Genomic DNA, 16191 nt, shown 5'->3' with positions numbered 1-16191 from the left:
ACAAGTGATTCTGATGAAGATGCTCCTTGGTGGACACCTCTCTTAAGTGATATCTATGCATGATGCCCGCCAATGGCCACTCCTTGGTGGACACCTCTATTATGCGTATTTTGCTCTATTTTCACTCTAAATTGCATCTTATTAATTAAAATATGCAAAGAACATATCTCTAAATAAAAAGAATGGAAATACAACATAATAATGAAATAGGGTACATTAAACATATATTACGCTAATGAAATACAAGTAGATGTGCATTAAAGTATGCTTAAAAACCTATATAATTTACGCACATCATGTTGGACCCCATGGTCGTTTTGATGTGATCAACCAAGTTGGTTAGGCCATGCTTTATGTTTGATCCCTGTGTCTGATTGTGCAGGAGCTTAGGAGCGCAGAAAGTCGAGCGGAAGACGCAACTAGCGAGAAGGACGACACGAGAAGTGAGTCGACGAGCTCAGTGCGTCCGAAGGACGAGAGAGCTGCGGAAGAGTACACCGGTGGGCAAGAAGAACGTGCGCGGCGTTCGAGGAACGTTAAGCCAGGACGGAAGACTGCTCGAGGAGAAGGCCGGAAACTGGGTTCAGGTGACCCTATTTCGATTGGCCGGAATCACCCAAAAGAACGGAACTTCGGAAGTTGAAGCAAAGAAGAAAACGAGCTGGAAAGTCAGCTCAAGGCGCCTTCATCATGGCTTGAAGGCGCCTTCAGCTTGAAGGCGCCTTCAAGGCTTGATGAAGGCGCCTTCAAGGCTTGATGAAGGTGCCTTCATCCCGGTCAAAATGACCGTTGTCGATCGGATAGAGTTTTATCCGTTCACTCGACCTGAGGCGCCTTAGACCTTAGTTGGAGGCGCCTTAGACCTAAAAGATAGACTTTTCAGGGGCTATAAAAGGACCCCTGGACCTAGGAATTATTCATCAACTCAGTATTCAACTCTATAATCAATTCCTAGCAGCTTGTGAGCTTTCTCAATGTGTAAAAAGGCTTCTCTGCCTACAGTAAATGAGACTTTCTTAGTGTGCGCTTTTCATCTCCCTGGATTAACAACCTTCTTGGTTGTAACCAGGTTAATTCCCGAGTCTCTGGTTTATTTCTATTTCCTTTTTGCTTTATTCTTATTATAGTTGCTTTTATTTTGAGTTGAAAATTCCAAGGAGGGTATACTTTTATTTTTTCAAGCAATTCACCCCCCTCTTGCTGGCCTCCGCTGCACCTACAATTGGTATCAGAGCGAGACCACCTCAGAAGGACTAACTGCCGACTGAAGCACAACGATCAAGACGATGGCCGGAGCGAATATTCATCCCCCGAAGTTCGATGGAGACTTTGCGACATGGAAACGCCGGATGGAGGTATTTTTTAAAATCGACTTCGATATTTTACTAATTATGAAATATGGTTTCGAAATTCCGAAAGATAAAGAAGAGCATCAGTGGAGCAAGAAGGAGCAAGCCGAGTTTGTCGCCAACGGAAAGACAGAGTTCCACCTACTCAGCGTCTTGCCGCCCCAAGAGGTAAGTCGGATCGGAAGCTACGACTCCGCCAAAGACCTCTGGGATAAATTCCTAGAGCTTCACGAAGGTACCTCGGAAGCTAAGCTTGCGAAGTGAGACATCCTCCAGACCCAGTTAACGAACCTTCGGATGAACAATGGCGAGAAGGTAGCGCAACTCCAAGCAAAGATAAAGGGGCTAATAACTCAACCAAGCAATCTTGGAGAAGAAGTAACGAACCGGGACTCGATCCGGTACGCGCTCAATGCCTTCCCCAGAACTCCACAATGGGCGTCCTTAGTAGATGCATACTACATCTCTAAGGACTTCGAGGTAAGTACTTTAGAAAATTTATTTTCAACTTTTGAATTTCACGAATCTCGAATTGCAGAACCCAATGGAGTAGAGAAGACATTGCCTCAAAGGAAAGAATAAACGACTCTGACTCTGAAGCCTCGATCGACCAAACATAAGTGGCACTATTGGTAAAGCATTTCAATAAGTTTTTTAATTCTAATAAATTTAGATCGCAGACAAAGAGGCATGAGTGAAAGAGAAGAATGGTTCGTTGCTACAACTACAACGAAGAAGGGCACATCAAGGATGACTGCCCAAAATTAAAGAAAAAGGAGAAAGAGAAGGAAAAGACAAAATACAAGAAACCAGAATCCTCCAAGCACAAGAATCTAAAGGCCACTTGGTCAGATTCGTCTTCTTCCGAATCAGACATCGAAGCCTTCTCCGGATTAGCGCTGATGGCCAACCATCTTCCCGAAGATGACTCAAGCTCAGAGATGAGCATAGATGAAGGGGGAGGATCATCAGAAGAAGAAAGCGACGATGAAGAGGGAGTATCACCAAATGAGGTAAGTAAGGTACGTAGCCTAACCCCGACTCAGTCCTTTCAATTTATTAAGTCTCTTTCTAAAGATTTATTCAAATTAGAAAAAGCGAATGCTGACTTAAATAGAATTTTAGATAAATTGAAATTAGAAAATGATAATTTAAAATTAGAAATTGAAAAATTGAAATCTGATGCATGTTTAAAAATAAATGTTTTTTAGAAATCAAAACTTAAAATTTATGAAAAATTAAACTGGTATGTTAAACATCATCAAGGTCAACTTAGAAAATTTTCCAAGAACTATGTGCCCCCTAAGTATTTGACTAATCTAGTAGGAAGGAACATCTATTGGGTTCCAAAATCTGTCTTAAATTAAATATTTTTTTTGGGCTTTCAACGAGAAAATTAAACGTTAAAATTTCTTTATAAAGCTTTGTCTAAGGAAGTGGTTGTTGCTCCAATAACCAAGAAGGTCTAGTGCCTCGCCATGACCTGGAAGCTGAAATATTGAAATAATATGTTTAATTAACTTTTTGGAAAAATATTAAAACTAGAATTAAATAATGCTTTGAAAGTTTTTCTTGGAAAATTCTAAAAATTCATTTTTATTAGAATTTTTTTTTAAATTCTAAAAATATAGTTTATTTAGATTTTTTTTCAAAATTTTGAAAATTCATGTTACTTAGAAAATTTAAGTTTAGGGGGAGAGATTTTTTTTACTATTTGATTGTTTTCAATTGTTTTCAAAACTCTGAGTTTTGAAAAATTCTATTTTAACTCGTAATTAAATAGTTACAATTTTACTTATTGCAAATTTAAGCTTAACATGTTAGTTTAGTAATTTTTTCTTAAAATTACTTTTTGTCTATTTTCACCCTAACTTGAACTTGGGTTGATGCACATCAAAAAGGGAGAGATTGTTGGACCCCGTGGTCGTTTTGATGTGATCAACCAAGTTGGTTAGGTCCTGCTTTGTGTTTGATCCCTGTGTCTGAGTGTGCAGGAGCTTAGGAGCGCAGGAAGTCGAGCAGAAGACGCAGCTCGCGAGAAGGACGACACGGGAAGTGAGCCGACGGGCTCGGTGCGTCCGAAGGACGAGAGAGCTGCGGAAGAGTACACCGGTGGGCGAGAAGAACGTGCATGACGTTCGAGGGATGTTAAGCTAGGACGGAAGACTACTCGAGGAGAAGGCCGGAAACTGGATTCTGGTGAGCCCTATTTCGGTTGGCCAGAATTACCCAAAAGAATGGAACTTCGGAAGTTTAAGTAAAGCAGAAAACGAGCTGGAAAGTCAGGTCAAGGCGCCTTCATCTCGGTCAAAATGATCGTTGTCGACCGGATAGAGTTTTATCCATTCACTCGACCTGAGGCACCTTAGACCTTAGTTGGAGGCACCTTAGACCTACGGGATAGACTTTCCAGGGGCTATAAAAGGACCCCTGGACCTAGGAATTATTCATCAACTCAGTATTTAACTCTGTAATCAATTCCTAGCAGCTTTTGAGCTTTCTCAGTGTGTAAAAAGGCTTCTCCGCCTACAGTAAAGGAGACTTTCTTAGTGTGCGCTTTTCATCTTCTTGGATTAACAACCTTCTTGGTTGTAACCAAGTTAACTCCTGAGTCTCTAGTTTATTTCTGATTCCTTTTTGTTTTATTCTTATTATAGTTGCTTTTATTTTGAGTTGAAAATTCCGAGGAGGGTATACTTTTATTTTTTCAGGCAATTCGCCCCCCTCTTGCCGGCCTCCGCTGCACCTACACATCACACCCTGAGACTTAAAGCTTTGCTTGTCCTCAAGAAAAAACTGTAATCTAGACTCCAATGGATAAATAGTGCATTATAATCTCAAGTAAGTCGATCTAATCCTATCAAATAATTTTATTGGTAAGCAAGATATAAAACTTGTTTGAGTATGGCGTAAGAAATAGTTCTCCGTATTCAGTACAATAGAGGCATAAAATTTCAAGTTTTAATCCCTAAGCCTAGTTAAGTCGTTATAAAATTGTGATCCTTATATTTCTTGTGATAGACATTTACCTGCCATATGCATGATTCATATTTCTAAAACTACATAAGGTCTCAAAGGACTACTCGGAATCAAGAGAAACATAACATTTATTTTTCCAATAACATAACTCGGTCTCAAATGGGTAAATTGTTAGTTTCTACTCATGACAACTATTTTCTATCCCTTATTTATATGATGATTTTTTTTCTTTTTCTTTAGTGCTTTAAAGGTGTAGCACTAACATAAATGCAAATGTATAAATAAAAATCAAGGATTTTAATTTTTCTAAGTGAGTTGCCATGATTCGAGATCATCCAGTAACTAAAATATAATTAAGAGGTTACCTTAGAAACATAAGTATTAGTCCAATTTTATGAATCGTGACTATTTTCAGAGTTATCTGTCCTCAAAATTAGGCAAAGTGTAAAGAGATCTTAAAATAAGGTCAACACTTAAACTTCTATAGTAAAACTATTGCTTACTTCATGGTAACATAGATAGAAAAAGATAGATCACTAAACATACTAGCGCCATAAGTAACCAATAAGCCGCATGAAATCTAGAACAAGCATGCAATTATTTTACATTAAGAAATAAGCAGTCATAATATGGTGAATGATGCAACTAAAAAAAATTATTATGCAAAAAGAAATGTGCAAAAACTAAACTATAACCCAACTCATACCCCCAGACTTAAAATTTTCATTATTCCAATAAAAATTAGAAATATGGAGGAGGTATTAAAGTTAGAGAAGGTACCAAGTGATATGCTCTGAATGGTTGACATTAATGTTCTTGAAGATACTTCTCTATTTGATGCTCACATTTCTCCACAACTTTGAATCCTAGAAAAAGAAGATAAACAAGAAAAATTAAGTAGAAGATATGAGTTATTATGAATAAGAAACTAAAAACTAAAAACTAAAATGAAAATAGAAAAGAAGAACATGGGTTGCTTCCCAAGAAACGCTTATTTTAGGTCATTATCTTGACCACCTCATTAGACTCATCAAAATCGCGATCTTGCCAAAGTGAGAAACCTCCAGACTTCTCTTCCAATGACCCTTATTATTATGAAGAGAGCTATCGTCATAAGAGCAATGTAGTGTATCACCTCTCTCTTCATCTTTGTCTCCTTAAAAGTTCTTTCTAACAATCAGAGACGGTTCAGATTGAGCTTCTAATTATTGGCCTTATGAAAACCTACACACCTAAAAGAAAGACACACCTCCCACAAGCATATAATATAAGAAAAGACTAGAATCATATTAGGATGAACTGAGTATGTATCAAAAATTAAATCACATCCAATAAAATCAATTACAGGTACCTATATGAAACTTTCTAAAAGATCACTAAAATTGCTAAACTTGCATTGCTGAGAGATACTTGAAAGTTCTAAACAAGTGGATGTGACCACTTTTGAATCAAATACTGATTCTAGCTCGAGCTCAAGTGGTGATGTCGCTAAAGAAGGTGATTCTTAGGACTCTATTTCTGCTACAAAAGTTCCTACACATATATCATAAACCAATTTTATTCTTACAAATTTCATAGTATCAATTGGTTGTGTGATCAGAGGTGGTAATTTTTGGGGCTTTGCTTCCATAGCAAAAGTTCTTACACTTTGATCCACAACATCAATATCTTTTGAAGCGGTAAAGAGTACACTAATATCAATATCAACAATAAAAGGATCAACAACATTATCAAAAATTTATTGTAATATCCATTGAACTAGGATTCCTATTGCACCATTAGCTCTTTATAATCTTATGTTGTGATCTTAATCTGACTAGGAGGAGGAGTATTGGGTCTTGGGAGTCCTCCTAGTCAGTCGACTCATTTAATTGTGAATGATGTGGTCTGTTTAACAATGAATCATCCTAAATCTCTAATAGACTCTGATTTACTTGGAAAATATGCTCAATATTTTGTATGCAGGTGTAGCCCAAATTTTGATAATCCATTGAAAATTGATTGGAATGTTGAGGCAGGTAAGGGATCTACTGCTGGGATAGTAACTGCTCGCTTTGCTTTGGAATTAGCGAGGGTTAAAGGTTCTAAATTTGATAATCTCTCCAGTCATAGCCATAAGTATCAGAAACTTACTCATATGTATCTTGATGTTGAGGTTGAAATAAGTACTGAAGTTCTGTGGAAGAGCTAGCAACTTTATGTAAGAAGTGATAATAATTTTCATCAACGGAAGATCTTGCTCTTGCGCTCATGAGTGTAAAAAATCCTCTCAAAGGTTTGCTTGACATGTTAGTGCTCATAGTATCTAAAAAAAATTATAAGGAAAACCAAAAATGCAAAATTAAAGACAAGAAAGAAAATGCATAATGAAAAACAAGAAAGGAAATGCAGGAATAAAAGCAAATAAATAAATGAAAAAATATATTAACAAGTCTATAGTAACTGTTATGCTAATCAACTAATGTTAAAGCGAACAATCCCTGACAATGGCACCAAAAACTTGATGTGTAGAATCCGCAAGTGCACAGTTATTGTCAAGTAATAAAATATCAATTCCACGAGAAGTGTTGATTAAACACTAGAGATATCGCAAAGTAAGTTATCTAGAAGGTCGAAAGTTGGGAGAAGGTTGAAAGCTTATAAGCAAGAGAGAGAAGGATAGAGAGAGAGAATTGATCTTGAGAGGGATTGAACTAAGAGTGTAGGGATCTGATGCATAAAACAACACATAATGCAGCGGAAAAAGGATCCCTCCAGAGATCCTTGTGAATATTGTATACTACGTTTTCCTATTCTATCAGATAGAATAGTTACCTTTGTTGCGTGAACTGGTACTCTCAACAACAACTTTGATTTGGATGCAAATCTCAGCACAATTAGCACATCTGTGCCTCTATGGTATCCACACAAAAACGTTCTCCGCCCGTCTCACAAACTCACGACTTGGAGAAGAAACAACCTTTGTTGTGATAGCAACTATACAATGTTATTTTTGTCCAAGAGAAGAAGAGGAAGAAAAGCAAAAACCAAGAAGATCACCATCCCCCAAAAGGTTATTTCACCTATATAAGGTGACTTCGACAAAAGGTTACTTTACCAAAAAGGTTACTTCACCTAAAGGTTACTTTTACAAATACCTTTTGTACATATCCAATGAATACAAAAATATTTTTGTCTCTTGATCTTCCTTTTAATTAATGATGTATTAATCTCTATTAATATTCATTAATCTAAATAGGTTTGATTGAGTATATTGGATTAACCATTAATCCAATAAGTCATTAACCCAATAAACCAATGAGTCTAACGCATTACTCAATGAGTCTAATTTGAATCCATTCGAGTCTAACTCAATGTATATAATTCGAATTAGACTTAATCCGATAATATATCTCCAAATCAACATGTTCTTTGTATGTGACCCAATAGGCTCTCATAACGTTGGCAATGTTTCTAAAACCACTTTAGATATATAAGCAATGAGTGACATCTAGCAATGCATCATTGCTACCCAAGTGACGAGAATGTTGAGTCTGATCTAACCTTTCCGTGTCTATTATCTTGTATGACTCAGTCTATCTATTCTTGATATCTAAATTTACCAATGAGGCATAGATAGTGTCATCCTCTTATCAATCTTTGTGTTTTTTGATCTCTAAGTAGACACACTCAATCAAATAAGCTCAATATCGCATATTGACTCATTTGAGCATGACCATGCATTCTTGTGTCCTATTAATCAAGGGGCCCACATATATCTCTTCTGTCATATAGAAGGGATAGATCTCATCTACATCACTCACATTCCTCCGTATAACTTATTGCATACCCAATGATTGACTTTATAGTCCACCTTGTTACAGGTGATGTTTACCGATACCAAAATACATAACTCCTTATGTAGGGAACTGTAGTGACTTCAGATCTAAGGACTATTCATACTAATAGTCACTATGAGAATGTTTATGACACTCATATAACGATCCATGAAACTGTTGGTTAGTTCTAAGAAAATCGTACCGGTTTCACTGTACAAATTTTTTTTATAAAAGTGTCAAACCTTTCCTTAAATAACCTATTGTGTTCTTTAGAAATTAAATTAGGAATCGCAGACGGAACTTAACATCATTGATTCCAAATTTAATTTATCTGTTCTTAATGGTTTAGATTTGAATCGCAACCGGAACTTAACACTATTGATTCAAATCTACTTAAGTTATTAATTCCATAAATATTAATTTCCAAAATTGACTTCCAGGACTGCATGGCGAGGCACATGACCTTCTTGGATATGGGAGCAACCACCACCGCCTAGGCAAAGCCTTTTAAGGAAAGCTAATATTTATTTCCTTAAATAACTCTAGGTTAACCAAAAAGAACAATCGAATCACAAATTCGAAAAAGAAGAAAACACAAACTCGAAAAAACTATTTCTAAAACTCTAGAATCATATGCCTCTTGTGTTTGGTATTTCCATAAATAACTATACAAAGAAAACTAGTATGATACGGAAAATAATTACTAGTTATACCTTTCTTTGTAAGCAAAATAACCTCTTGATCTTCTACCGTATTCCTCTTCTTATTTCGGACGTTGTGTGGGCAACGATCTTCCGAGACGAGAACCACCAAGCTCCTTCTTCTCCAAGCTAGATTCGGCCACCAAGAATTCTCCATGAGAAGTAGAGGTCCGACCACCACCACCAAGCTCCAAGGGATGCAAGAAACAAAACCTCCTTTCTCTCCTTCTTCTCCTAGCTTGAACCGGCCACCATCAAGAGCTCTAAGAGGGGATAAAACCGACCACTAGAGAAGAAGAGAAGAGGAGAGGGAGAACCTTTAAGGGCCGGCCACACCAAGGAGAAAAAGAGAGGAAGAAAAGAATAGAGTTATTAGCCATGAAAGCACCTCTACCCCCTCTTTTATATTCCTTGGTCTTGGCAAATAAGGAAATTTTAATAAAAACTTCCTTAATTCCTTTGCCATGAAAAAGAAATTTTAATTGATTTAAAATCAATTCCTTTTTTCAATTTCAATGGCCGGCCACTTATTTCCCCAAAACAAGGAGAGTTTTAATTAAAACAAAAATTAAAACTTCCTAATTTGTTTCCGGAAATTTATAAAAAATTTCTCCAATAATTTTTCCCTTCATGGTGGATTATAAAAAGGAAATTTTATAAATTAAAATCTTTCTTTTAAACATGTGGATAATTTTCAAAAAGGAAAGTTATCTCTAAAAATTAAAATCTCTTTTCAATCTACAAATAAGGAAAGATATCAAATCTTTTCTTAATCTTTTGTAGAAACTAATAAAAGAGAATATTTAATTTTTAAAACTCTCTTTTAAATTATGATCATGGTTAAAAAGGAAATTTTTCTCAAAATTAAAATCTTCTTTCAATCTACAAATAAAGAAAGATTTCAAATCTTTTCTTAATCTTTTGTAGAAAGCTATAAAAGGAAAGATTTAAATTTTAAACTCTCTTTTAAAACCATGATATCCACATAAGAAATAATTTTAATTAAAAAATAAATTCCCTTTTAATATGGCCGGCCAATCAAGCTTGGGCTCCAAGCTATGTCCGGCCAATTAACTTGGCTCAACCTTCTGGTCTTGGTCGGCCCTAGCTTGGGTTCCAAGCTAGCTTGGCCGACCCCATTAGGATGGGTAAGAAGGTGGGTATGTGGTGGGTATAAATCTCTATATACAAGAGGCTACGATAGGGACCGAGAGGAGGAATTGGTTTTGGTCTCCTGATGAAATTAAGCTTCCCATGTTCACCCCGAATACACAACTTAACTTCATCAATAATAATTCATACCACTAAAGAATTATTATTGAACTACCGCACCAATCCCAAATTATATTTTTGGGCTCCTTCTTATTATGAGTGTGTTAGTCTCCCTGTGTTTAAGATGTCGAATGTCCACTAATTAAGTGAGTTACTGACAACTCATTTAATTAATATCTTAGTCCAAGAGTAGTACCACTCAACCTTATCGTCATGTCGGACTAAGTCCACCTGCAGGGTTTAACATGACAATCTTTATGAGCTCCTCTTGGGGACATTATCAACCTAGATTACTAGGACACAGTTTTCTTCTATAATCAACAAGTCACACTATAAGTAACATCATTTCCCAACTTATCGGGCATTTTGATTTATCGAGCTAAATCTCACCCTTTAATAAGTCAAAGAAATAAATATTAAATATATGTGCTTGTTATTATATTAGGATTAAGAGCACACACTTCCATAATAACTAAGGTCTAGTTCTTTTATTAAATCAGTATAAAAAGAACTTACCTTAAATGGTCCTACTCAATACACTTAGAGTGTACTAGTGTAATCTATTAGTCAAGATAAACTAATACCTAATTACACTATGATTATTCCAATGATTTGTTCCTTTCCATCTTAGTCGTGAGCTACTGTTTATAATTTATAAAGAATTGATAACACGATCTTCTGTGTGTGACACCACACACTATGTTATCCACAATATAAATTAATTGAACATCTACATTTGATATATATAAATGTAGACACTTGACCAATGTGATTCTTATAAATGTTTATACAAAAGCTAGGCTTTTAGTATGCACTCCAACAATCTCCCACTTATACTAAAAGACTATGCTGCCATACATCTGATTCCCAAATCTTTATCATGCCCATCAAAAGCTCTTGCCTCAAGGACTTTAGTGAAAAGATCTTCCAGGTTATTATCTGATGCAATCTAGGCAACAACAAATTCTCCTCGTTTATATGATTTCTCGTATTGGGTGGTACTTGCGCTCTATTGTGTTTACTCGCCTTATCGACTCATGGTTTCTTCGAGTTTACTACTGCACCACTATTATTACAATAAATTGTAATAATCTTTGGACAAACCAGAAATCATATCTAAGTCTATCTTGAGGTTACTGAGTCATTCAGCTTCTATGACTGCCTCAGAGGCTGCCACTTACTCAGCTTCTATGGTTGAATCCGAAAAAGTACTTTTGCTTATCATTCTTCCATAGTTATGACTTTACCTCCTAAAGTAAACACAAAACCCTAAGGTCGACTTACTATTGTCCCTATCAAATTGGAGGTCAAAATCCGTGCAACCCACAGGGACCAAATTATCTACCTTGTAAGCTAGCATATAATCTCTAGTGCCTATAAGGTACTTCAATATATGCTTTACCACAGAAAAATGTCCTTGTCCAGAGTTGCTTTGATATCTGCTAACTATGCCCTTCGGCAAAATAGATTTCTGATCTCGTGCATAGCATACAGTAGGCTTCCGTCAGCCGAAGCATAAGGAACTGCCTTCATTTCCTCTATCTCCTTTGATGTCTTCGGAGACATCTCTTTAGATAAAACTACTCCATGCTTAAAAGGTAAGAAACCTTTTCTTGGAGTTCTGCATGCTAAAACAAGAAAGGATTGTTTCAATATATGAAGCTTGGGATAAGTAAAATATATTCTTTTCTTGCGATCCCTTTGATCCCAAGAATATATGCATTCTCCTAAGTCCTTCATATCGAATTGTTTGGACAACCATACCCTTACTTCTGACAACACTTTAATATTGTTTCCAACTACCAAAAAATGTTATCTAAGTATAGTACAAGAAATACCACCACGTTTTCATCACACTTCTTGTATACACAAAACTCATTCGGTTATAAAATAAATCCATAGGTCTGGATTACCTTATTAAATCGGATGTACCAAGACCTTGAAGCTTTACTTCAGTCCATAGACTGATTGAGCTTTACACACAAGATGCTCTTTGGTCTTCAAGACTTCCATTAAGGAAAGCTGTCTTGACATCCACTTGCTAAATCTCATAGCTAAAAGAATCCGGATAGACTTAAGCATGACTACCGGTAAAAAAGTTTCCTTTTTCAACAAGCCTTGCTTTTGAAAGTTTCTACCTTCTTGTCTATCCCTCTTTTCCTATTGTAGACTTATTTTTACCCAATGACTTTTACACCATTTGGTGATTTTATAAGCTTCCAGACTCTATTAGAATACATATATTCTAATTCTGTATTCTTTGCAAAGATGCTGCATCTTTATCTTGGAGTGCTTCGTCATATGTCCGGAGATCAGGTTCATGTCCTCTAGGGATCGAGTCCAAAGACTCTCCCAAAACATGAATCATTTTAGGTTGCCTAACAACCCTCCCACTACGACGAGGTACTTTCTGCAATTGTGTATCATTTGTGATACGTGTTGCAGTTTCTTGTGATATTTCATCTTGTACAGTTGGTACAAATCCAAAACATAAAATAAAGCATACTTACAACTTGAGATGTAAGAAGAAGGGGAAGAATATATGCTTATCAAGGTTTTCGATATCTTGGGGATGCCTTCTTGCTCCAGAGATGGACGGATCATCAAAAAATAGAGGTGGATAAAGCCCTATAGTTTCCCTTAGATGATCCCTATGGTTTCCTCCTAAGGGAAGAACCCTTTCCCAAGGAAAGGAAGACGTCTCAAACCCAAGATGAGTCAAAGAATAGAGTTCTTGACCCTTTTATACCTCCTCCAAACTACCCAAATTAACTAGGATTATAAGGGTCCAGTAAATCAATTTTTCACCCATTAAAACTAGTTTTCTTGTTTTTCACTTTAAACCATAGTTGTATCCCTTGAAATTATCTACATTCTAATATTTAGATCGAGCCCTGGGTTCAACCGAGTTGAAAGTTATGGAAGTTCAAAATTTGGTCTATAGTCTAGATGGAGGTCTCGATGAAGCCGTGGTTAGGAGATATGGTTGTGCCTTTTAGCATGGCTAGATCTTGATTTCTCTCTATTGAACCTACAGAAAAGTTATAGATTTTGAAGTTAGCTACATTTTGGTATAAAGAACAGCCTATAACTCTAACCGAATGTAAAGTTATAGTCATTTCAAAATAAGTCTGCAATCTGCCCAGATTTGACTCAGCTTTGTTTTCACGCGACACGGTCCCCTCGTGTTCTCCGCCACACAACCGTGCCTCCAGGCACAGCCATGGCATGGATAGCCTCAAGTGGAGAGGCATGGCAGTGCCATTTGGAATGGCCAAACACTGAATCGACTTTGGAAGGGGGCACGACTGTGTGAATCTACATGACCTGCCCTTGAATGACATTTGGAAAAAGCACACGACCATGTGATTTCAAACGACCTGAGCTTGATTTGCCTCTGGTGGGAGCTATAGCTTGCCCTTGCTTTGCCATGGGCAAGAATACACGACCGTGCTTTTTAGCACTGCCAGATTGCTGAATTTTTATAAGTTGCTCCAATGTTCTCTTTTACTCAGTTTTCGCTTCAAATTATGTCCTATCAATCAAAATATGTAAAGAGTAGATTTTAGAACAAAATGAATGGAAATGCAACATAATAATGAAATAGGGTACAATAAACATAGATTATGCTTATGAAATATAAGTGGATAAGCGCTAAAGTATACTTAAAAACCTATATAATTTATGCGCATCACCGATAGAGAATGAAGCAAAGCAATAATCGAAGGATTATTCCAAGATCTTTTCAAGTTAGTGACTTAGTGTGGAAGAGAATTAAGTTGGTCGGTGATATTAGCAAATTGGAGCCACCATGTGGCGGACCATACAAAGTTGTGCAGAAGCTCAACTCTAGTTCCTATTACCTCCAAGATGCAAATGGGAAAAACTTGGTTCAACCCTAGAGTGAAAATTATCTACAACCCTATCAGGCTTAAAGTATGTTTGTACTAGATTTATGTAAGTTGTAAATATTTTCATTCAAAAATACAGGCAAATGCAAGTGGAAATAACTAATTGCCAGACTTTTATGTCAATCGACCGAGTTATAAGTGAGCTTGCTCTCACACCTAAATTCCAAACTTTCGTGCTGATAGGCTGAGTTATAAGTGAGCTTGCTCTCAGGACTAAGTCCCAAACTCTCGTCTTGATCGGCTGAGTTATAATTGAGCTTGCACTCACGATCAAGTCCCAGACTCTCGTATCGATTAGCCGAGTTATAAGTGAGCTTGCTCTCATGACTAAGTCCCAAACTCTCGTGTCGATCAGCTGAGTTATAAGTGAGCTTGCTCTTGCGACTAAGTCCCAAACTTTCATGCTGATTGGTCGAGTTATAAGTGAGCTTGCTCTCACGACTAAATCCCAAACTCTCATGCCAGTCGGCCAAGTTATAAGTGGGACGACTCTCATGACTAAGTCTCACAGAAAGTCCAAGTGATTCTTGTATGAGTGGATGGGTGCTCAAATTCTATGTGCAAAAGTTCAAACAAAAGATACCAAGTTAAATAAAGAACAAAATAAGAGACAGGGAAAACCTAAGGCATGAAAGTTCTTTTACAAGGAAAATATATATAGGGGCACAACAAAAGTTTTTAAAGAGGCTTCATAGAGCCTAGATGATCAGATTGATAAAGGAAAAAGTTTTTATACATCAAGCGAAATCAGGGAAAGTGTCTGGTGAAATATCTTCAAAGATCTTCCGGCGCTTAATGAAATTTCTAGGGACATCGATGGTCAGGTAGCCCCACTCCCTCAATTGCTTGACTTCCCCATATGTTCCATACCTGAACATTTTGTTGGTCCAATCGGCTAGCATTTGATTGAAATTTCTAGACCATAAGTATTCAACTTTAAAAGGTTCTAGCAGATCGGGCTCTCCCTCTTGATACTTAGCGAATTCAGCCTTGGAAACTTCTAGGTCAACCTTCAGGGCCACCAACTCGGCGTCTTTAGCCACAATGGCAAGTTGATGTGCCCTAAGTTCAAGCTTCTGGGCATCTTGTTTGGTCATTCAACCAATTTGTTCAGTGAGAAGAGCAACCTCCGTTTTGTCTAGCTTCTTGTCCAAAACTCAGGCCTCCTTGTTTTTAATATCTAGGTCCTCAATGGCCCTAAGTTTTCTTGTGTTGGCCGAGTGGAGGCATGACTCATAGTTTTGGGCTTGATTCAAAAGTTTTTTGAGCTAGATAGCTTGGTCATGGTTCTTATCTTTCTCAATAGTGAGAGTCTGTTAAGACCCTAGTAATTGTTTGGACTAAATTTCCAGCTCTCTTCATAGTTTGGCCACTTCTTCAGATAGCTGCTCGACTGAAGCTTGTGATGTGTCCTCTCCTTCGACCAAGTCTTGTAAAAGCTTATGCTAATGGCCCAGCTAGGCCAGTTTCTGGAACATGGCCAAGCCATCTACCTAGAACTGTCAATGTAAAGGAAGGGTTATTTGAATTACACTGAAGAATATAAGTGTTTGAGTACCAAGAGAGCTTACCCTAGTGGAGTACTGACAAAAGCGATCGGTCAACTCTTCCAGAGAGCTTGCCACCACTTGAGCTCGAGCATCCACCCAAGTTTGGGCCAGGGGACTTGAATTTTAATTTTATGTTCGGGAGTGAGTGGCTCACTCAGGTCAGGGTAGTACCATTCATCAGTAGGTAGCCTGAGGATGGCCATGATTCGTCTATGCCTGCCCAACTCACTGGGGTCTGAGATGGACCTAATCAGGGACTTGGTGGCAGCGACTAAGTGTATGGTTGAGATGGGCAGCGTAGGCTGAGTTGGGGGTGGTAGTAGAAAGGAGACAAATTGTGCCGGAACAACTCTGATCTGTAGTACAGATAGGGATGGCGCCAGGTCAGATGAGCCTAAAGTAGGTTGATCAGTTGCAACCTCAGGGATCATCAAAATGGAGCTCTCTTCCCGTTCATATGGAGCTCAAGCTGCAGAGGTAGCGACAGAAGCTTGGGGCAAAGATGTAGCTGATCAGACTGGTGTGACCGCTCAACACCTCTTGTGGCATTGTCGATGGATCAGTGGCTCCGCATAAGTTGTTAAATTAGAGGGGATAACTTCTGGCAATAG

Source organism: Zingiber officinale, chromosome 8B (assembly GCF_018446385.1).
Source record: "Zingiber officinale cultivar Zhangliang chromosome 8B, Zo_v1.1, whole genome shotgun sequence".
NCBI classification, from domain to species: domain Eukaryota; kingdom Viridiplantae; phylum Streptophyta; class Magnoliopsida; order Zingiberales; family Zingiberaceae; genus Zingiber; species Zingiber officinale.
This window is presented reverse-complemented; position numbering follows the sequence as displayed.